Source organism: Coturnix japonica, chromosome 4 (genome assembly GCF_001577835.2).
Source record: "Coturnix japonica isolate 7356 chromosome 4, Coturnix japonica 2.1, whole genome shotgun sequence".
In the NCBI taxonomy this organism is placed as follows: Eukaryota; Metazoa; Chordata; class Aves; order Galliformes; family Phasianidae; genus Coturnix; species Coturnix japonica.
Window position 1 is genome coordinate 75516786 of NC_029519.1, and position 23051 is coordinate 75539836.

At 42.1% G+C, this 23051-nt stretch overlaps 1 protein-coding gene and 1 long non-coding RNA gene across 8 annotated transcripts in view; one reads left to right on the forward strand and one right to left on the reverse strand.

Annotated features, from left to right (window-relative positions):
- NSD2 (nuclear receptor binding SET domain protein 2) overlaps window positions 1-23051 on the reverse strand; it is a 93956-nt gene that overhangs the window by 70013 nt on the left and 892 nt on the right. For 4 of the 6 annotated variants that reach the window (XM_032444255.1, XM_015862561.2, XM_015862560.2 and 1 more), the window contains exon 1: window positions 780-868. The exons of 1 other annotated variant lie outside the window; for it this stretch is intronic. The gene's annotated coding sequence lies outside the window, so the exon portion shown is untranslated. Of the gene's footprint in view, window positions 1-779; window positions 869-23051 lie in introns of those variants that run through there. One more of the 6 variants, XM_015862559.2, reaches the window with a different exon arrangement.
- On the forward strand, window positions 2853-23035 carry LOC107313897. 2 transcript variants are annotated; one of them, XR_004306970.1, is made up of 3 exons: window positions 2853-3135; window positions 14452-14577; window positions 20445-21570. It is a non-coding gene; the product is annotated as an uncharacterized LOC107313897 (long non-coding RNA). The 2 variants fall into 2 exon arrangements; XR_004306969.1 differs by lacking the exon at window positions 20445-21570 and adding an exon at window positions 22607-23035 and having other exon boundaries at window positions 2875-3135.

Here is a 23051-nt window from a genome sequence, read left to right on the forward strand (position 1 = left end):
CCCCCTCCATACATCTCCCGAGTTACACGCGTACTCGCCGCTTGCCGGGCGAGCAGTCACTAACCCGCGGCTTAGGACACGGGGCACCTCCCCGATCCTCCACAAGCCAGGGGGCAACGCAGCCGCCCCCCATCTCTAATGGGCAGGGGCGCTGTAGGCTCTTAGGGAAGGCTTTTTGTGTGTGTGTTTTTTCCCCTTCTCACCAATTCCCCCCCCCCTCCCTCCTTCCCCCGGTTTCTCTCGTCCTTCTCTTGCTAACGCCACCCACTGATTTGCCCCCCCCGGCCCGCGGCGCTTTATGCAGCACCGACCTCCCGCAGCGCCCCAGTAGGGGAGGAGGAGGAGAGGAGGAAGGCAGAACAGGGCATCGCTGCTTTCCGCCACACAGCGATCAGGACAGCACGGGCCGGGGGTCGGCGAGGCACCGGGAAGTTATATATTATAAAAATATACCAAATTCCCCACACGGGGATAGCGGAGCTGTGTCCCCCTGAGGAGCGGACCCTGAGGGTCCAGGGTGCTGGTGGGGGGGGGTAGGACGCGTGTTGCCGGCCCTCCGCCCCTACACCAGGCACAACTTGATGCTGCCGAACGCAGGGCCCCACACCGTCTTCCCCTACAGCATCACCCCGGGCGCCGCTGCCGCCGCTCCCGCCTCCCGCCCGGGGCCTGTGGGACCGTGTGCCCCGCCCGCTGCTGCTGCCGCCACCGCCTCCTCCTTCTCCTCCTCCTCCTCTCCTCCCTTCCTCTGGGAGAGCAGCCCTCCCGGCCCCACCGACCTGTGGCCTAGCGCCACCCCTTCTATCCCCTGGGAGTCGGGCGGTGAGCTCGGGCCGGGGAAACCGGCGGGAGCCGAGCGACTCGGTAACGGCGGCGGCGTTTGAAGATATGATCGCCTGCGTGATGCCCTGAAAGTCATCTCACAGGGTAAACGGCCTGGGTAACTGAACGGCGGCTCCGGCCGATCCTGCCGCGGCGCGGGCACCGCGCGGCCCCCTCCTCCGGCCAGAACCAGCGCGAAAAATCCGGCTCGTTGATTGGCCAACTCCGCTGCGCTGCCCCCGGAGCGGCTGTTTCAAATCCCCCCGCACGGAGCCGCCCGCACCGCGCGGCACCGAACGGCGCCCCATGGACCAGCGGCACCGCGGGACACAGCGGGATGGCGGTGCATGGTGTCGACATAGGGCCAGGGAGGCGATGCAGGCGGCTTGGGGAGACGAGGAGGTGTAGTGGGCCGGGACCTGTTGGCTCCATCAGGGAGCAGGGGGTGTATGGTGGTGTGGTTCAGCGAGGGATAGGAGGTTGAATTGTCCCTCTCTAAACTTCTGCGTTCTGTGGAGGGCCCCATGCTGTTGTGACTGATGTCCAGGTGTGGAGCCTCAGCTACAAAAAAGACATGGGAGATTTTGGAAAGCGTCCAGGAGGGGGACAGGAAGATGTTCAGGGGGCTGGGCACCTCCCTCTTATGAGGACAGGCTGAGGGAGTTGGGTTTGGTTCAGCTGGAGAAGAGAAGGTTGCGGTGGTGACCTCATTGCAGGCCTTTCAATACCTGAAGGGAACTTAACTCCCCAGGAGGGAAGTAAACTCTTTGCGAAAGCGGCTGACAAATAGCAGGACACGGGGAAATGGTTTTTAAGTTGAAGAACTATGGGGGCCGAACGACTTCCGTCTTAAGAGGCGAATGTCAGGGGGAAGACTCTTCACTTGGAGAGTGTAGGCCCTGAAACAGGCTGGCCCATGGGAGTTTTGTGGGATGCCCCGTCCTATTCGTGACGATGTTCAAGACCAGGTTGGGACGGCCCTGGGCAACCCTGATCATAGTGAGTGTATGTTTGTGGCCCTGCAGGGGCAGGGGGGTTGGACTACAGTGATCCTGAGGTCCCTTCCACCCGGGTCATTCTGTGATTCATGGCACGCTGCATGGTAAAGGTGCCTTCCTTAATGGCCCTACTTGAGTATCTTAGGAAAGGATAAAAGAAACCCAACCTGCCAGGGTGAGCGGCTGTGCCCCCAGAGAGGCTCCCAGTGGCAGCAGATGTGTTGTATGGTTGTATGTACCCTCCTCAGACTGGCAGTTAGCAGCCAAACAGTTTGTGCTAATTGCTTAGTAATGAGAGTTAATCATGGGCTGATTGAAACTCTTAATTGGCTCAAGGAGGCATATCTGTGATGATAGAGTTGTTTAACTTGCTTACAGCCTGTCCATAAGGAAAAAGAAGCACCAAACGTGCTTCAAGGTGAGAGGTTTGTGGGGTTTAGCATCTGTGTATCTACTGTATGGTGTTAAAGAAAAAGAGTAGTGTCAGAAGTTGGATATTAGGAACAATTTCTTCTCAGAAAGAGATAAGAATTGCCACAGGTACCCAGATGGTGGTGGACTCTCCCTGAAGAGAGAAAAGAGGTGATACTAAGGGACGTGGGCATTGGTAACAGTCTGACAGTCAGACTAGGTGATCTTAGTAGTCTTTTCCAACCTTAATGGTTCGATGATTCTGAAACAGCAAATTTGAGTTGAACATCGCTGGCAAGTTTCCTGTTTCTTCAAGTTCAGTTATGTTTGCAGGAGGAAAAAAAAAGATGCTTTCTAATTAAAGGTTAAGTGTCAGTACAGATTAATAGACGTATGAGTGTGTGGATCCTATGGTTTTGCTGTGGAATGGCATGTATAAGAGTGCTTTTCTTCTGTAGTTGAGCAATAATGTGAAAATATACTAAAAGCCTGAAGTGTGGTTTGTGCTCGAGAGCTGCTGTTTTCTGTTGAAAGAATTTGTCAGAAACGAGGTTAATTATCAATAACTGATATGTCACGAATGCTTTCTCTACTCTCTTGGCAGCAAGTTCTGTGCTCAGGCTTAGTAATAGAAATCCTTCTATTCACAGTCTTTAAAAAAGAAGGAAACAGATTTATTTATTCTGTGCTTATTTCTAATCTACGAGATCCTCCAGATAACACAGTTCTCATGTTTGCCTCCTCTGTCGTTGCAGGTTGAAGCGGTGGATTTTGCCACCGTGGTCAAGATGACATAAAATCTTCCTTCACCTTTCAGTTCATACAGATAATTGGCCTTGTTTGCGACATTAAGGTTTGCAACCATGTAACAGCGTCTTTAACTGGAATGGCACTGACTTACACTGTATGTAGGCATCGATGTGAATAATAAGTTAAGGCCTGTTTACAGATAAACTGCATATGCCATATTTTTGATTTCAGAACTCACAAAACCAGTTCTTTTCGTCAATTTTCTTGAACTCGGGCCGTGATACTGAAGTCTGTTTTTCTTTAGCAGTACACAACAAGGTTGATACTGTGACAGTAGATGTTTGTTATGCTTTTGGAAACAGTCTTAATTCTGCTACACAGGTGCAAGTGACTGCACGTGTATTGCAGAGTGAGGTTATGCTGACACACAGGAGTCGCAGCGCCTTGTTTTTGAATGATGGCCTTGAAATAATTGAAGTTAACGTCCCCTAATCTGTTTTTGCTGGTTGCAAATTTCCAGACCGAACCTCTAGGGGGGTTTTACACTTTCATTAGCTGTCCTTATAATTCTGAATTAGCTGGTGGTTTTTTAGCAGTTTGATGGTTCTCAGACAGCAGAACAGGTCATTGAAGCCAAATGATCTATACCCAGAGCTGATCATAGTACTCATTTATTGAGTCCTGTTTCATTTGGTACCTAAAATGTTATTGCTCTTTACGTTCAACTTTTGTTAACAAATAGTATCGAGATCAATATCTCTGTTCAACACCGCAAATGAATTCAAATAAATGTAGCAGTTGCATATCGTTCTAGAAACATTTATATGTATTAGAGATTACTAATTAGTTTCTAGGCTGAAGGATAATTTGCAATTTAAACACTTTTCCAAGAACGTTTCCACTATTTATTCAGCAATAACAGTAGTCAGTGCCCTTGGCCTTAGGCATGCATTAGGGTACTCTGAGGTTCTAAAGCAAAGGAAGATAATTATTTTTGTTGCCACCACAGGGACAGGCTGTGCCTGAAAGGCTGAGGCCTGTGCTGCATTTGGTGTAGTTTCACTGCATTAGCCAGAGCTCTGAAACAAATTGAATGTGCATGGCACTATTCCACGCAACAGTGCAAAAATCTCTCCCTTGAGAGTCTGGTCAGCCCTGCTAACAAGGGGATGGGGCACATTTTGGGGCATCTTTCACTATTAGAAATAATGGAGTTTTGCGTTCTCTGTACTGAATCTTTGCCTTTCTCGTGCCAAAGGCCGAACAGAACAAAGGTGCTGTTAGCAAGGACATTTAATCTAATTGTAGATCTTTGTGGTAAGAGCTTCGAGTTTATATTTATGTCCTGTACAGATCCTAGGGACTGATTGCTCTCTAAATTCTTCTCCAAATCCCTTTTTATTTTTGTTTCAGTTATGGGAGTTGACGAATTAATCAGACCTGTAGTAAAACAGGCCATCCACAGTTTTTACTGTTCTACAGGTGTTTAATGAGATAAGAGATGTAACAGGCTGTTCAGAACCCACAAATGGAGGTATCTTTTGTTTTGCTGCTTTGTATCACTTCTTCACCTTTTAAGGTTAAACACTGAATACATCTGTAGTTCTAATAAAAACGTGAATGCACTGGGAGAGTTAATGCTGCCTGTTGTGTTTTGTGGTAGCATTGATGCAGAGATATCTTCCCAGTGTCACCCTTCATCACTGTTACTGCTCTTTCATGCTGTCAGTTGGTAACCCATCACCTGAGCTCTGGCTTCAGCCAGCAGTCTGTGATTTTTTTTAGGATTAACACTGAATAATGGTTGTTTCCAACCTGCCCCAAACCCTGTCTGAACCCATCCTTAGCTGTCGTAGGTATAGATAGAGCCACTGATCTGTCAGTATGTCAGTCCACGTGTCATCAAGACTTGCAGAGAAAAATCTTCTTAAGCACGTGTGCATTTGTCTTCAGCCATGCAATATACTGTGTTCTGCTGAATACCAAGAGAGCAAGCTGCTGATGTAAAATTAAGAATGACTTAAAGCAGTGTTTCCAAATAGCATTAATTGTAGCACAGTAATATTAAAATTGTAGTTCTAAATGAACCCTCAAGAGTCTACATTTGGTGATCAATTTGAATGAAAGTTCATTGGGAAACTTATCTATTAGAACTTCTGAAGTGTTAGAACTCAATTCCTACCCATTTTAAAATTATTTTAAACTTCTTTGCATGTTTTTGTTTGTTTTTTTTTTTGCATTTTTGCATAAAAATGGAGTCATAGTGTTTTTAATTGCAAGTTGATTCTTCAGGAAGAAGAAAATAATCTGCTTAGAGAATTTCTAACATAATTAGTCTATCCAAATGAGAGACATCTGAAGTGTAACTGTACCTTGTAGCTCCAATGCTGTTCAGAGTAAGAAATGAAAACCTTAGTGAAAACAGACAGTTAAATGTGGATCTTCTTCGTGCCGTGAGTTCTACACCAGTCTGTTCAGCAGACTCATTTTTCAGTGGGGAAAATAATGGGAGTAAATGTCACCTCTCGCAAATAAGCTATTTCTGTTTGCATCACTTGTGCTGAGCAGAAGGAAGGGAAGTGTCAGTGAGGGAGCAAAAGGGAGAGGAATGTTGAAGGCATGACAGAGTGGGTTACATCTTCAGGGGAAAGCAGAGGTCAGGAGAAAGGAGAACTGAGGATCATATCCCTGCTGCTGTCCAGTGTTGGGATGATAAAAAACAGCTGTATACCAGTTATAAGTAGCTAACATGATCCAACCTAATATAAGTAACTTCAGTGTACTGATAAGTTATCTATAGAAGTTATATGCCTCTAATTATCTTCAACATCAGTATGACTTAATTTAAACATTGCTGACATTCAGAATAAAATAAACCTATGTAGAAATACACAGCTTGATTCAAAATGTTAACTCTTCTCTCTGCTTGCATAGTATGCTCCTGTGCATATAAACATAACGCCCTTTAGAAATATACTGAAATTCATTAATAATCAGAATTAATGTTTAACTTTAGAGTAGAATTACCATTGAGTATAATTTTCTAGATCTGAGCTTTTTAAAACTAAAGCTCAACTCTAACTCTTGGCTTTTGGAGGTCTATACTGGTAGGTTTTACTGTTAACTCTGTTACAGTTCAGATTTAGGACTCTGTGCTTAATCTCCATATAATTATTGTTCAGTGATAAGCACAAAGTGGTGAGCTTTATATTAATGTCTTGAAGCTTTCTTCATTTTGGCAGAGAAGTGACCAGTGATATTTCTCCTCTATGCCAGTGCCAAAGAGTAAAGTTTGTTAAGGGTTGAATAGACCAGATAGATAATGCTACTTCTGTTTTCAGCAGACTCTAACGCAGTGTTTTATTTTGCACATATATTAATCTTTGCTGCCTCAATGCAGAATGGTGAGGGTAACTATGTCAGTCCTAAAGGTTAATTTCATCCTTCTTTAAGGCATGCCATTATTCTGTTAACAGTAATTGCTCTTTTTTGAATGATTAATTTCATCGTGTGAACTGTTTCTAATTATGTTGGTGGCTGGCAATTTCCTGGGCTGAGAAGCTGTAGCTGTGATCACATGCTATTTACTCAGTTTATATGCTTTGAGAAGAATGCCCACTGACATTTTCAGAAACATCCGCTAATTTTGAGAACTGATTGCAAATTTATAAGATTTCTAGCACTTGTTTTATATTGATGTTGGGTACTTTCAAGTGTGCTTGACAAATAAGGGTTGAAACAACTGGATTTAAGCCATAGGATGAGCAGACTTGCAAATGCAGACCTAACCACTAAATTATCACCTGTCCTGTTTTTGCTGTGAAAACTGAAAGGAGTAGGATGTGTTTCTTGCACATTTTACCGTGTTCTTACACTGTTCTTGAGCTTGATATGCTGGCTTCTCTAAGCTATATTTATTCGCTTCAGTTATTGTTAATGAGCCAGAGCTTACACTTTGCAAATCAGTGCAGGCATATTATGAGACGCTTGGTGAACAAGCCCTAGCAGGAGGTGCAAGGTGGCTGCTGAGCTGCCTGTAGGAGTTCTGTGGTTCACTGTCAGCAGCTCAACCCTAAATGCAAGAGTGATTCCACTGTGGCAGTTCTAACTCCAGTTCTGGGTCTACATGCATTTTACATGGAGTGCAAAGACCTCGCTCTGTCTCAGCTATGTTTACAGCAGTTGAATTAAACAGTAATTCAGATTAAGAATGGACTCATTGGAGGTGTTGGGCTTAGGCATACGCTATCATGTGTTGGGCACCTCTCCTCTTGAAATTGCTATAACCATTGGGCGTATGGTATTTGCTGAAGGGCTGAGGTTATGTGAATCTTTTGGGTTTGAAACTGCTCTTCAAGGCAAGAAAGAGCTGTTTACGGTATCCAAAGAAGAAGGTAAGCACCTTAAACAGCGCTTGGAGAATTCAGGAGTCTTACCTGCATTAACTCAAATATGTGCTGTAGCTTGTAAGAAATAAATTCTAGGTCAGCTTAAATAATCTGTTATTCTAGTCTTCCATTTCCCTTTCATGGCATTGTAGGCAAATTAATTTTAAGACTTGATTTATGACCCAACTGCACTTGCCTTCTAAAAGCTCTACAGAGCTGGGACTTAATCTTTGTAATGTTTGCAAGGCTCTGGTACAGGAGCTCTCTGTGTGTTGGTGCTTGGTATGCAATATTGAAATATAAATGCTAAATAATGTTGTCTTCAGAAGTATGAACCATGCGTTTGGTAAGATTTTGGCATGTTCACAAGTGTGTGCCAGGTAGAGAAGCTTTGGAGTTTGAAAGTTGAGCTCCTTTTGAACTGTAAGCATCTCATTTTGGCATGATTCCTAGGGAGCAAATCTTTTTCTCTTGTCCAAACCTCTTGGATTTATGTAGGCTCTGTGGAGTTCACTGGTGGGTTTATTTGGCAGGTGGGCCTTATTAACCTGCCAGCGAGAGACTGTTTGACCTGCATAGGTTTGTACAGCTTGTAAATAAAGATTCTGTCAGGGAAGGGAGATTCTCTTGTGCTTTGGACTATTTATATCTCTTAACAACTGTGGCTGCTAAAGCTGAGAAAGAAACAGAAGGTCTGGGATGCGAGACAGAAAGCCCCGAGAGAGCCTTATGTGTTGTATTTGGATTGCTGTGTTAACATCCTAAAATAAACACAGCGTGTGAGAAAATGAGGAAAACTTTTTATAATTATTAATTCAAAGACCTAAATTATTGGTTATTGAATGGAATATGGCTGAACTTGGCTGCAGAAGACAATAAAATACCTCTTAATTTAACACTAGAAGCTATTGGCAATCAATGGGAGCAAGATGTTTTATGAGCTTAATTTCCCTTGTTTGTTTTTTCTTTTTGCATTGTTCTCTAAATAATAACTACTCATCTTCAAGCTTTTATTGGTCAGGTTAATAATATAGCAATAATTCTACAGTAAATTATAATAAAGATCATAGAATCATAGAATGGCTTGATTTGGAAGGGACCTCAAGGATCATCAAGCTCCAACTCCCTGCTGCAGGCAGGGCCACCAACCTCCATATCTAATGCTAGCTGTGACTGGTAGACTCTCCATCAATGGACATACTTAATCTGGAAGAAAAAAACAAAGGTATTGAATGAATCCTTTCAGAGAGTCTGTTGGTTTGTCTGATGCAGGCCTACCTGTAAAGTTCTCTATAAAATATAATTTATTTATAGGTGTATTTTTATCAATGGAAATAATTTTAATGCAGTTAAAATGTTTTATTCAGAAGCCACCAGTGGGACTAGCTATAAGCAGTACTTTCTGAGAAAGATTTCCTTCTGCTCCAGTTGACCTACTCAGATACATCCAGCTGCTGCTGCAGATCAAATGACTCTGAGTTCAGCATCTGCCAGAGTTGAGATTTTGAGTATGTGCTCCTTGTTCATTAATTTGAAAGTCAATTTTACAGTATTTCCACCTTCTTTTCTAAAGGGCTCGATAAATGTTCTTTGGTCTTAGGTTATACTGATCTGCTGCTTATATATACTAGTTATGCTTTTAAATATTAACAGCCACCAGATTACAGAAAATCAGCTGAATTTATAATCATAAACATATTGGCTGTAAAAGTACTTGAACCAGAGGTTGCTGCTGTGGCCCAGGAGAACTCAGTCTTGGGAAAGGACAGGTAGACTATTACCACTAATGTACACTGAGTGATGAAAGGCTTTCAAATTCCATTAAGCCACCATAACTTTACCAGCAGAAAACACTCACGAGAGATAACAAAGCAGGTAGTGCCCTTTCTTGGTTTGTTCAATTTCTTTTCCAAATGGGCATCCCTTCTGTGAGCTGCATCCCCTGGCTCCTGGCCCTGAAATGAAGAGGGACTGGCAAACCACTGTGCACCTGTTCCAGATGGATTAGCCACTGGTGACAGCCCATACCCAGAATTTCCTCTGCAGATGCTCCCACTCTTCAAGTGAGTCAGAACCATTTGACTTGGAGCTTTTTATAGTTGCTGAGGGTGATGATATTCATCCTATCAAAGTCTAATTCTTAATCTCTCATACTTAATGTTGTGGCATTGGTCAAAGATGACACCATGGTTTTTCTTCATTCTCATCCCTATTTGCTTGACCAGCATAGCAAAACATTGTTAAGCTTTTATGATCATCTGTCATTATGCAGGAAAGTGAGTGTTGTCTGGTGGATAAGATGCCAGGCTGAGCTCAGAATTGACTCTGTTAATGAATTCACCATTGGGAAATCTAAGGCTATATTACTTCCTCTGCTGTTTTGATTTTTTTCCTACCAATAAATACATTCATTTAAGAATTCAATAAACAACTCATGCTGTAAGTCAGGCATTCTAGACTGGACTTTACACAAAGTCCAAATTTTGTCCATATTTATACCTCTTGATGTGTACTGTATACAAATATGGTACTAACTGATTATTAAAATGTGGATTTCTTCTTTGTTCTACTACATAAAGGAACAAAAATCTCAAGTTTGAGTCCCTCCAAATTTTTGTATTTTTTTTTTTCCCTTCTATTCACAGATGCATTAAAAGAATCGAGCGCTTCCTGTTATGCTCTAAGTGCAAATTTAGTTCCTGCTATATCCACTCTAACGTATTCAGGAAGGAAGGAATAATCTCTTTCAGTCCGTAGTGGCTTTGCAGTGCCTGCATTACCTGCAGCTCAAACAGTCCGTATGCAGCTAATACTGGAGGTGTTGTGTAATATTTGATCTTTGGAAGTAATAAGGAACGGGCCCTTTCATAGGTGAGAATAATATGCTTGGGTTAGCACTGTGCAATACACTGAAGCAGACAATGTTTCCTGCACTGAGGAGACTACCATCTGTGAAAGCTAAACAAAATATTCTTATCAGTAATGAAATGCACTGAAGAAAAAGAATTCTAAAATAAAGCCCTTTGCTTTCCAGACAGCATAAAGTAAGATAGATTAGACACCACTTGTAGAAGGTAGAATTTGCAAAAGAGGAGGATGTTAAGTGCTCTACAGAAGGATTTGCAAGGGAAGGATGATAAGATAAAGATTTGTCCAAAACAGGCCTGGGAAGTGGCTAAGTGGGAACTATGAGCTGAGTGTGTGGGAGGGAAGGATGCAGACGTTCATTTCACTGCATACTATGAACAGAAAAGGGGGGGAATGGGCGACTGATTTTTCTTAGTTCACTTAGAATTAAATGACCTGTTGATTTTAATTCTGTAAGATATTGAAGATGTGTTCATTGGGCTTATACTGTTATATTATCAAACAGTTTGTTATGGATAGTTTGTACTTTCTTTAGAAGTGAATTGGGAACTGGCCGAACTCAGAGGGTGGGTTATCACTGGCACAGAGTTTGCTTGTAACGGGTGGTATTCCCCACGGGGTTGGTGCTGGGTCTGGTCTTGTTCAACACATTCATCAATGACCTGGATGTAGAGCTAGAATCCACCCTTGGGAAGTCTGTTGATGATACCAAGCTGGGAGGAGTGGCTGACACACCAAAAGGCTGTGCTGCCATTCAACAAGACCTTGACAGACTGGAGAGTTCTCTCTCCATCTCACCCCCCCAAAAAAAACAAGAATTAAAGAATCCAACTTGATTCACCTCTCAGTCTAAAAAGAGTTTTACTTGTTCTAAATCCAACTACTTTGGTTTATGGATAACATCTATTATTTTGAAGGGGTGTTCCAGTCTAACCTGCTTGCAGTTAGAAATAGGTCCAACAAACCCTCACCACATAGAAAAGTCTTTCCTAGTTCCCCGTGGCTGATATTTGCACAGAATAGCATACAATAGGTTATTCTGCTGGAGTTGGAGTAAAACAGAACTGCTTGGTAAAGCAGTTTTTCAGCCTTTTGTGTAGTGTACTGGGAATCAGGAGACGGCCATTTTGCCCTAAATTATCTGTTTATTGAAAGTTTCCTGCAGCTTTTAATAAATAGATTGTTTCATCTTTTTTACTTATTAAGATGCTCTCATCACTGCAGTAAACATGTATTTACCTGGGAGAGATTTCTGAGCGACGGAGTGGATTTGTGAGAACATCTGCATGATGTTTTTCTGCTGCTTTCAGCCCTGTTCTTGGGTTTGCTGGCTGAGACAATGTTTGGACTAAGCCACATGATCAATCTGCATTTTCTAGTCGTCCTCTTGAACTGTTGCACTAGTGTGTTTCATGCTGGGTAGTCTGTTGCTCAATCTATATAAGCTTAATTTTTTTTTAAAGGCAATAAATCAAGATTATACAGTGTTAATGATTTCAGTCAGAGAGATCATGTCAGAATTAGAACATTCCTGAGAGAAAGTCATATAAATCAACCCTTCAGTTATTCCATTTTCAGTTCCATTGTAACGAACAGTGCCCTGCTTGCAGTGTGAAGCTTATGGTGCCGGAATACTGATAAGATGATATTGCATTCAGAGTACATTTTCTGCTATTGAATGAAATCTGCAATGCGATATATGACATACGTACTGTGCTGAAATCTCTTGGAATTGTCGAATTATAATGTTCTAGAGATGAGGTTGGTTTGTAGAATCATTGAATCACCTTTATTGCAGAATTTTAATGATCAAAGGAATAACAAAGCTTTTGTAGCAGAAATGTGAAAGAAAAACACTTGTCACTTTCAAAGCTAGAATATTAAACAAGTTAATGGGAATATCGTTGTGCATTCCTAATACTGGATTAGTATTAGTTAGCATCACTTTTCATATTTTAAGTACTTGACAAATTATAGCTAATATTATTATGTAGCTAAGCAGCCATTTTAATTGCTTGTGGAACTGTAACATGGAAGTAAGGAATGTGAGATTAGGATCAGACTGTTAGTACTTGGTGCATGCTGCTGATTCTTTAGGTCGTTGTCTAAATTTCTCTGCATATAACCTATAAATACTTTTCAGTGTGTATTGAACCTATCTCACAGGACAGTGTGAAGCAAATACTGTTCTTTGAATGCAATCCTACTCACTTTACCCCGGAGTCATAGCTAAAGCATGCACACCTGTATTTATTAACTTACTATGCACAACCTTCCACTGATATGCCAGTATACGAGGGTTTGTATCCTTTATAATGGCCATACACTCTTCCCAGCTCCCCTGTTCAGACACTTAGGGTTACCAGTCACCTTGATGTACACTTGACTCGCCCTACCCTCGGGCCCCATGCCCCGCACAGATGCTCATGGAGGCAGCAGGAAGATGAGGAGCTCTCCAGGGTTCTGCTCAAGCTGAGCTGCAAGCAGCTGGAGGAGAAATTTAGGGAGAAATACCTCCAAACTGCCCTTTGATCCAGCCAGCTCGAATCAGCTTTGCAAAAAGGAGGGTACAGCCAATGGTTAAATGGGGTAAATAGCGCGCTAAATTGCTAATGACTCTCTGCTGCAAGATTAAAGATCGAAACTAATTCAGGCAAATTCCCATCTACCTGCCTATGTCATGATGTTCTGAACAGCACATTGCATCTTCCACGTGATGTTTCTGGAAGAAAACACTTCAGGAATAATCTAATGCTGAAGAGCAGTCCTGAAGCAAAGTGAAGCATGTTTTTAAACAAGAAATGTTACAGGAATTTTTATGGAGATTACTTAAATGTTATCTTTCTGGTTACACTGGAAATATAACTTTCACTTTTTCATCAGCTGCTTGAGCTGGACATCAGGAGTCAACCTCTTTACCTGACTTCATAGATTGACTAGGGCTAAGCAGTCCAGGTAAAACACTTACAGAGTCTTTACACTGCTCTAAGCATGTCTTCTGGAGCCAAGGAACTGGGGAATGACAAGTTTAAGACAAAGCACAAGAACTATAAGGCCTGGTGGTGATAACCATGTGAAAAATAAAGGAACTAGTAAGAATAGGGGAGAGTGAAAGGGGCACAATAAGAAGTGCAGTGGGACTGTAGTAAGCTCTTGCAGGAAACAAATCGCAGATGTTAAGCAGCTCGTTAGTGAGGCACAAGTCTCTAAATGGTAATACCAGACCTGGCCAATTACAACACGAATGTGTAGGTGCCTTAGCGTGGATTGTGTGTGCCTCTGCAGTGCAGAGGCTGGAAGACAGGTTTGTCACAAGCGCACATGCACACAAGCTGGGACGCAGCAATAGAGAAGTAACCTTGGTGACAGCAGCAGGACTGAAATGCACATTCATAGCTCCCAGCTCTGTGCTCAGACCACTAGACTACCTTCTGTGTCATCAGCAGTGATGAAATACAACAGCCACTGCTGCAGGCAGAGTAAGCTAATGGCAGCAGTGCTCTGCTTGCCCTATTTCCTATATTCTTTCCCTAAGCACTCGTTTGTGACTGTGATCAGAGATTGGATAAAGGGACTCATAGGCCTTTGGTCTATGCCAGTACGGTTGTTCTAGTTTCCCTAATGCCCAACAAAGCTCTCTTCCACTGTAAATAAAGAACAGGATGTGGCACAGTAAGTTTCTTTGTTTACAGTGTCTTAATAAATTCCAGAACAAATGTACTCAATTTGGAAGCAAAGAAACATTTTCTTACTGTCAGCACTACAAGCTCATCTTGAAAGCTGATAGTCATTGCTTGCTTGCTTTCCTGTACATCAATGCAAATAAAGCTCTGGAGACAGAATCTGTGATTTTCTGCAGTATCTTCTGCCTGCCTTCAGCAGCATCGACAGTTCTTACCTTCAACAGGTTTATGACATGTCTCAGCTGAATAAAAATGTGTTGTTACCAACACAGGAATTTACTTCATCTATTTTATGGTAAAATGAAATTAGTTCTGTTATCTCAGTTTTAAAGGGAGCGACAATGACATTTTTTTTTAATCTATGCTGGTAAAATGACACTTGACAATCCTGGTATGCTATATAGAAAAACTATTTCTGTATGATGCTGTTTCAGAGAATACACGAGTTATGTGGGTAATTAGTAAGGGCTGAATTAGCTCAGAGCAAATGATTAATGACACTGTTTTGTTTGGTGTTTTGTTTTTTTTCAGTTAGACTCCAGTGTATCCTCATTTACTGATCCTCCTTGTGTTACTGAAGTTTGCCATAATAAAGACTCTGTTGGGATTCTAATTAGTAACTTTTGAGGAGCACCATTACCACAGTGAAGTGAGAAGGTCAGTGCATCAGGGAATCTGTGAAAGTACTTGTGTTGGAGCAAAATGTTGTTTCTGTCCCTTTATTTAGATAATTCAGAGCTTTAAACAAAAGGATGGCAGATAGTGATTACTACAAAGCCTACTACCACTAGAGAAAAGCATTATTATCAAAGCCTGATACAAAAATCTCTCCCAGCCAGATCTGTCATCTTCCATTTGGAGAACACTGGCCTGTTCATCTTGGTTTTTGAAATGTGCTTAAACAGACAGAAATTCAGAGTAGTCACAGCAGTGAAACACCTTTGAGATTCATTTCTAATGTTTTTTCATTAATCTGAATAGAGTAACAGCAATAGTATTTAGTCTAAATAGATTGCAAAGGAGAGAAATGCAGTTCCATGACAAAAGGCATGCTCTGGTTAAATCAATTTCTATAGCATCTTGTCTCGACATATTTGAGAGCACTATCTTTCTCAATTAACGTCAGCTCTGCTCTGGGAATACTCTTTGGTAGTTAACTATTGCTGTTAGTGAGCTAACTTTAGACATAACACAGCTGGCTTATGTATTTTGCTGTTAATATTTTTGGTAATGGAACAGCAAATTGTAAGTAAATAATCTATTAAGCAGAATCCAGCAGATTTTCCACCCAAATAAGTCCATTTTAAGGATAAGAAAACTCAAGTGTAAATGTCTTTTGACTGGCTCGAGATTGAAAAATTATAAACCTTGGATCCTAGGGATTTCTTTTTCCCAGATTCCTAAGTCTCTGGAGTACTGGGGTCTACACACGTCTGTGCAAAAACCAACAATCTCTGGAATATTTTGTTTAAAATTAATTACTGGTCAGCTTCTTTTTCACTGCCACTTACATCCAAGTGAAATAGAAAACCCTCAACAGCCTAAATCCTCACATAACACAAGAATCAAGGAAGGGAAGATACAATGCTCAGAAGGTATCAAGAAAACTGAATGATTTGGGGAAAGAAAAATGATCATGGAGCACAGAAGAAGAAAGAACTGAGGAAGAAGATAAGAGGAAGCAAGTGCAAAGCAAATTTCTAACACGTGTGTTCCTATTGCTTCCATAGGTTACTACCCACTAGAGGGAGATAGATTGTAACTCGTAGCCATGAGGCTTGTGGTAGAATTTTAAGTTTGCCAAGATTTGGAAGGAGGAAACATTATAGTATGAATGACAAAGATGATGCGAGTTCCCTACCACAGTAGAATTTCATGGTGCAAAGTCACCAATTGGACTTAAATCCTTCTCCCTTCTGGGCTGCTTTCGTTACACCTTTGTTCACAAAATCCCAATCTCTGTTAGCCTGTTTGTTTTCTTGTTGGTGACAGCAGCACCAGGAGCTAAGGATGGCAGAAACAGTGTGCTATCAACGTGCTCTATGGGATTTGTGGACCTGTCACAGCCCCCCAGCAGTGGCTAGTCACACGGGCCTGAAATCAACTGGCTTGAGACCTACCAACAGTGACCCTGCAGTTCACCTCAAACACCTCTTCCTTAGTTGCAATTTACAACTCAATTCGTCCGGTTTTCATTAGCTGCCTGTGGGGAATCATTTATGGTCTCTTATTCCTGCCTCTCTTTATCTGCAGAATGAAAATGGCTTTTAAACTTAAAAGCAAGCTCAGCCATGTCCACTCCTCAAGGAAAACCAAGAAGCAAAGTACATAGTAACGTATGTCTAGAACTGGAAATGGGGCACAGGAAAATTAGCCCTTCTCTGGTTGTGTCATACACGCTTCTCAAAATCAGTAGTTTAGGGATTTCCTGACACAGATATATCTAGATAAGCAAGTGTCAGAGACATTGTTGAGCTTAGCTCCCATGAATTTGTCTCTTTTCTTTTTGAACCTATTTATTTGTACCTTGGGATTTTACAACATCCTGTGGCAAGAAATTCATACGAAATGTATTTCCTCCTGTTCTTTTTAAAGTCTGCTCCCTGATAGACCAAATTAAGATGGTATTATGCGAAGCGGTAATAACCATTTTCTGTTTGCTTTCCTCCCACCTTTGTTATTTTCCAGACCTCTGTGTATCTCCCTGTGTTTGCAGTACAGAATGAAAGTCCCAGCCTGCCCCTGTTTATACTATGACTTGTGGATGACATGAGGGCTTTTCAATGTTAAGCTATTAGTAGTGACAGTAGTCTTCTCTCAGCAGACTGCATAAGAACTGTTGGATAAATAAGTACGTAATGCAGACTCAGAGAAGACTCATAGTTATTTCCACACACTGAAAGAAAGAAACACAGGAAGTCTGCAGTAGATACTTTGGTGTCACAGATAGAAATGACTCGTCTAACGTGCAGTCAACCAACTTGGAGCCAAAGCAATTATCTAATGCATGTGAACCCTCAGGGTCAACTACACTCTGCTACCCTCCCCGATGCCAGAAAAGTTCTGTGACAAACACCAGCCATCAAAAACACTCCTTCCTCTCAAACACCATGTGACCAGTTTCCAAAGTGGCCTGCAGTTATATCCTGCTCATCTTCAGATTCCATCAGACATAGCACAGGGATATTGGGCACAACAGTGCACAAACTAGGGCACTACAACAGCCCTAGTTTGAGGACTATTATAAAGATGCCATAGCTCTGTTTCTCGGTGCCCTGTTACAATCCTTAGGACAAAGCAGGCTAAAGGGATTTTAAAACAGAGTATCTGCAAAAATCCACATGCAACACGCTAACATTGCTAATCCAAAGCAATGTACAGAAAGGAAAAGAAATAGGGTGTACAGGACGTTTATGGACCTGGATGAGCAGCTGGCCTCGCTCTGTAAGAAAACTAGGCACAGGTGCTGGGATCCAGCCCAGGGCCCTGATTCCCAGCTGGCACAGTGAAAGAGGCTTCCAGCTCAGAGAGAGTTAGATGTCTGTTCCTTGGGAGGAGAGGCCTCGGAAAGGGGAGGAGGTTGTTCCCTTAGCATGACAAGAAAGCTCTGTTGCCCGAGCCAAAGGGGAATGGAATCTTTCTTTTTTTTTCTGCTATCTGTTGGTATACTTCCCCTTTCATCTGTTAGATTAGTGATACAAAAAATAGAAAATGAGAGATATGTGTCATAGCGGAATGCGTGTGGGGCTTGTAATCCTGGCTGACAAGCAGCCTGGATGGCTGACTTTTACCTGCTGCTCAGATTAGTCCGAGTTTCCCTCGCTGTATCCAATGCAGCTGATGAACTGCGAGATATGTGTGGCCCCAGCTGCGCCCTCGGCTCTCACACAAAGCTCCCTCCTGAAGTTGCTTTCAGAGAAGAGTTTCCGGTTTGGGGGACTTTACCTCCCCAGTATACTATTCAAATCCAACAGTAAAGCTCTTTTACATCAACTTTGTGGTTCCTTATATACAGATACAACTTGCTAGCCACACTTTGTGCAATCACATAGCCGAGATTAAAGCATGTAATGCATTACTGAGAAGAAAAACAAAAATAGCTTTAAGGTAACAGGACGTCTGGGGGTGAATGCCTCCTTAGGCTGTCTCTGGGGGACACTATAATAGTAGTAAAGTGAATAGAGGTCTAAGACACAGGAGAGAGGTTGCTGATTACATGGGAAAACCCAGACAAAGCGTCTTCTGTTTCTGATGCCTGAAATTCGGCCACATAGGAGAAAAGCAGGATACAGGCAAAGCACCACTAGCATGTACTTGTGCTTGATGGCTTTTTGTTATTTTTCTATAGCTTCCCATCACATTTTACAAGGTATTTCCCCTCACAATTCTTATATACCTACACATCAGTCCAAACCAAATGTCAACAGAGTTGTGCTTTGCTTGCCTTGGAAGTTGCTTCCTGTATCACACAAAGATTTAGAAAATGTTTATTTTCAGCCCTTTCCAATACTTTTATGATATCTGCAAGTACCACGATTTGATCCTACAAACACCTAACCGTGCCTGTTCTCTTACCACACTGTATCTGTTAATGCTGCTAATAGCAAAGGGACATGACATGCATATGCATGCATAGGACTGGGGCCCAGCAGCTTAGGTCCTGCTGAGGTCAAGGCACAGACATTCAGACAAACACTGATTTAGAAAATTTACAGTATTAGAGGATGGTTGTAGAAAGGGAAAGCTCACTGACCATTCCAAAGGAACCAACTCCTTTCTTAAATCTCTTAATCTGCTTTTCATTATCTCTGTGGGGAGGCCTCTTGAGAAAAGCAGCTCTTTGACTTGAATAAAGGAGGGGCTGTGGGCTCGCATACTGGAATGGGAAGGTCATTGTATGGCAGCACAGAAGATGGGAGTATTAGTCAGGTCAAGGAGAACAGGATAAAAAAGTGTGAGATCTGTGTTATAGCCTCGGTCTGGATTATGTAAGGTAGCGAGTTTAAACCAGAAAAGGTAAACAAGAGAGAGTGATTCAAAGGCTGAAATATATTCTGCTAGGGTCATTCAGACTGATTGTTAGGAAAAAATATATGGGCTAGGACTGATAGGATCATCAGCAAAACCAGCAAGAAAGAGGTAACAATAGCTGAGGCCCAAGAGGGCTAAATTCTACACAGGAATTCTTTGCATCAGGCTTCAGCAAATCAACCTTTCCATCCTCAATATCTTTCTTATTTGTTCTTTTAAAAGAAATGCTCAGTTCTTCCCTCCTTTCAGGCAGACAAAGCCCAAATATGCCTGGGAGACAATGAAACATAGCATTTCCCCTGCTACCCAGTGGTACAGCTGCGTACGTGTGCTTGTAATCCTCTCTCTTCTAAAGCAGTGCTTATCACAAGCAGCCTCGGCTTCACCAAACTGCTAAAGAAAGTTAGGCTATTGCTACTAAAACGACCCTTGGAAGTAGCCCATTTGTGTTTTGTAATACAAAGCTAACAGTTCTCCTACAATGGTGCGCAGCCCTTCTGCTGTTTCTTTAATGGACACAGACTAGAAAGTATCTGGCTTGCAGGACCTTCGTATTCCCCAGCACTCCTGTAATCCTGGCTGACTTCACCAGGAGTTTTAAGATCTATAAGGCGTGCAGGATCAGGTCCATTAAATCTGGGATTGGGTGGGGGGGGACCTTCCATGTATGCAGGATTTTCTTGCCTTGCTTCCTGATGGGTTTCTGAAAGTAGAGGTGGCAGATTTCAGGCTTTTATTGACAGTAACACAACATTTGGTGTTTTCTTAAAGACCCAACTCTGAGAAGCAGATGATGGCACAAGATTGTCAGCTTCCTCTGTTTCTAATTGCAGACAGGAACTTGCAAACGCTCCAGACTAAAAAAAAAAACCAACAAAACATAACAAAACCTGGAGGCAAAGAATAACTCAAAACGCATATTTTTAAAGCCTGTAATTGATAAAATCAAATTGATGAACTGGAAGGTATTTTAATTACAGCACTGGTAATACTGTAACAAAATCTCAGCCTCCCTCATATCAGCTGGCACTAACAGGTGCATTTCTCACATCAGAGACTCCTTTTGTTATCCTGTTTTTCCTCCATATTTGTCAGTGTTTCAATCAGTTTACACATCACAGCTATTTGCTATTTTATATCTCTTTTTCCCCCCTATGTGTGTAGTCTGAACACTGCCTTCTTCCCTCCTCTGCTGGCTCCTGCCTTGCGCAGAACCTTCTAGCTTTTTCCCCATGTCCCCCTCCACTCCTATAGACCGCAGTGACCCAAAACACCGCTTTGTGCAATGATTCTGCATCTTTTCAGCTTGTTTCTTTCACATAAGCTCCACCTGGTGGTTAAAGCTAGAATCTCTACGACTTTTCACTGCGACCTACTAATACTCCTTATCCCTCACTTTGAAAACAGACCATATCCGTATTCTTCCACTGGTGTCCTCGTGTCTGCCTACAGGTAAAATTTAATTAATGACCACCGAATCTATTATTTTACAGGGCCAATTACCAACAGGTAATTACTGTTATGGAAATCTCTCTGGCACTGCACGCAGCTCCCACTGTTTCTGTGCTGTTGCTAATGTGTAGCCACTACTGTTTGCTTTTGGCACATAAGAACAGGAGTGAACTTGTGACCTGGACGTTCATAGAGAGTGAGTCTGTAATCCAGCTACCACTTGAACTTTTACCTTTGGGTTTTAACGTTTAGAAAGCAATGGGCTTCAAATCCAAAATATCTATGATTATGAATGGGAGTATTTTTAAAGAACTACTGATTATCCTTTGGTTTTCTCCCTCGAGTGGAAACTTAGTGTAACTGCCGACGCAGTGAGGTCTTTTTCTCTCATTTATGCTGAACAGTGGTGAATACAGATGAGGTTGATTCCATATTGTTGAATCTATTCAATGAGACAACCTGGTAATTGCCATAGAAACAGTTTCTGCAGACTAAAACCTTAATTCTACTTTAAAATATCATATATAGGCCTAGATCACTACAGAGCGTATCATCAGGCTGTGTAAACAAAAGTGATTCTGCATCAGAGAAACAGCAAGTCTGTCATTCATCCCATCAGATGCTAATTTTGTTCCCACCTCCCCCCACTTCCAGCCCACAGCATCACAAATTGCACCTCTTTCCCCTTCATGCACCGAGTCTTACCTCCCCAATGCCTTGCTGCCAGTTCAGCTTGTCACTGGTGCAATGGGGAACCGAGGCCATGTCTGTGAAATGAATGTGGTCCTGGCAGGAGTGTCCCAGATTTCCTATTGCTACACAGCCACTTGCACAAGCTATAGGGCCAACTGTATCTGAACTTGGGAGTGGAGGTCCTGCTACTCAATCTCCAAAAACAAAGAGGGATGCTCCTTCCAACCAGTATTTATTAGCAGGCCACAGGGGAATCCTGTTCCCCATATGTATTGGTTTTGCTCCCTGTTCATATTCATGTGTGTTCCTCAGTTTCTAGGCAAATTTCTAACTGAAGGTTTTATCTGCCCCCTTTTCATGTCCATGCCAGCAAAACATGGATGTAGGCATGATATGTGTTTTCATAAATCTTATGTACATCTCTCTTTAAACAAATAAAACATTCTTGCTTTTTTTTTTTTTCTTTTTTCCATATCACTGGGTTATGCTCTTTGTTTTTGTTGTGGTTTCCATGGTAATAAATAGAAGGCATTACTTTTGGAGCAACTATGTAATTGTCTAGCCAGCTCTAATGCTGCTATTTAACATTTGGGGGGGGAGGGAAGGGGGGGGGAGCTGATGCTTAATAAGAAATAATCACCTTAATTTTGTTTAAATACTGCATTTATTTTCATCATTCTCTGATCCTCATTAAATCCATCTAAAAAGAAGGGCCTGTGTTTCTTTCTTTTAGTCTCCCCCTATTCCTACCAGAAAACACATCATTTTCAACAAGATGGCTGACAGCTTTTCCAAACAACATGGTTGCTTGAAGAAGCTGCTCTAAAATGGCTGCAGTAGCTTAAGGTTTTTCAAATCAAAACCCCAGTAACAATGTTTTGTGTCTTATTCTGTTCTTGTGAGCTTGCAGGCTGTTTGAATGTACTGGAATATGCTTTTCTTTATAGCTTTATGCTTCCAGGTATAAACAAATCTGGAACAAAAGGCTGTACATAAATATAACTGATTCAGGTCTGAAAGGCTTGTCTGGGGTGCTGCATCCCACTGGAATTAATGAAACTGTTGAGAGTCTGATTACTCGTCTGCTTAAGTGTATTGAGTTCACTGTAATCATCTGTTTGCTGTCTGAAGGCTCTTGTCAATAGTTTAATGACTTCAGAGCATATTCTTTTCGTTCTATAGACTTCATATACTGTTTCTACATAATTAAGCAGCTTTGTTAAAGGAACCGCCATTAGTTGCCACACTTCATTTAGCTTAGTTATCATCCAACCAGAAAGAAAAAAGAATAACAAGAGAAGGCTACAAATCCACCACTGAGAAGTGCCTGGCCTTATCTAATTGCTTCCCACACTCTATATACTTATAAACATTGATCTGATCCTCTATCTTCTCTAAGAACAGACCAGGGTTTCTCAGCCTTTCTTTACACAGGAGATGCTCCAGGTCCTTTATCATCTTTGTTACCTTTTCTAAGAGACTCTAAGAGATCCCTATTTTTTTCCAACAGGGGAGCCCAGAATTGGACACGGTGGTCTAAATGTGGCCTCATCAGGGCAGACTACAGGAGGATCACCTTGCTGGCCACACTGTTTTAAATGTACCCCAGGACACCATTGGCCTTTTTGGCAGATGAAGAAACAGAACCTCTGTTTTCTTTAGGGCTTAAGTGTGTGTATAGGTGAACAACATAAACAGAAGGGAAATGCCAGAGGTCCATAGGAGAGGAACCTCTGTGTCTGTTCAGAGCTGCCCTTGTGGCAGCCATCTTGTTGCCAGTGGTGTCGGCCATCTTGTTGAGCAACACTCCCAGCAGGTTTTAACCCCCCATTTTCAAAAGGAATTTCCACCCAAACGTCACGCACCTCACTCTTAATTATTCTTTAACATGTCAATAACTGCATTATTGCCATATTAAATCATCACTTCTGCTGTATGATCCCAGTTGTTCCCTA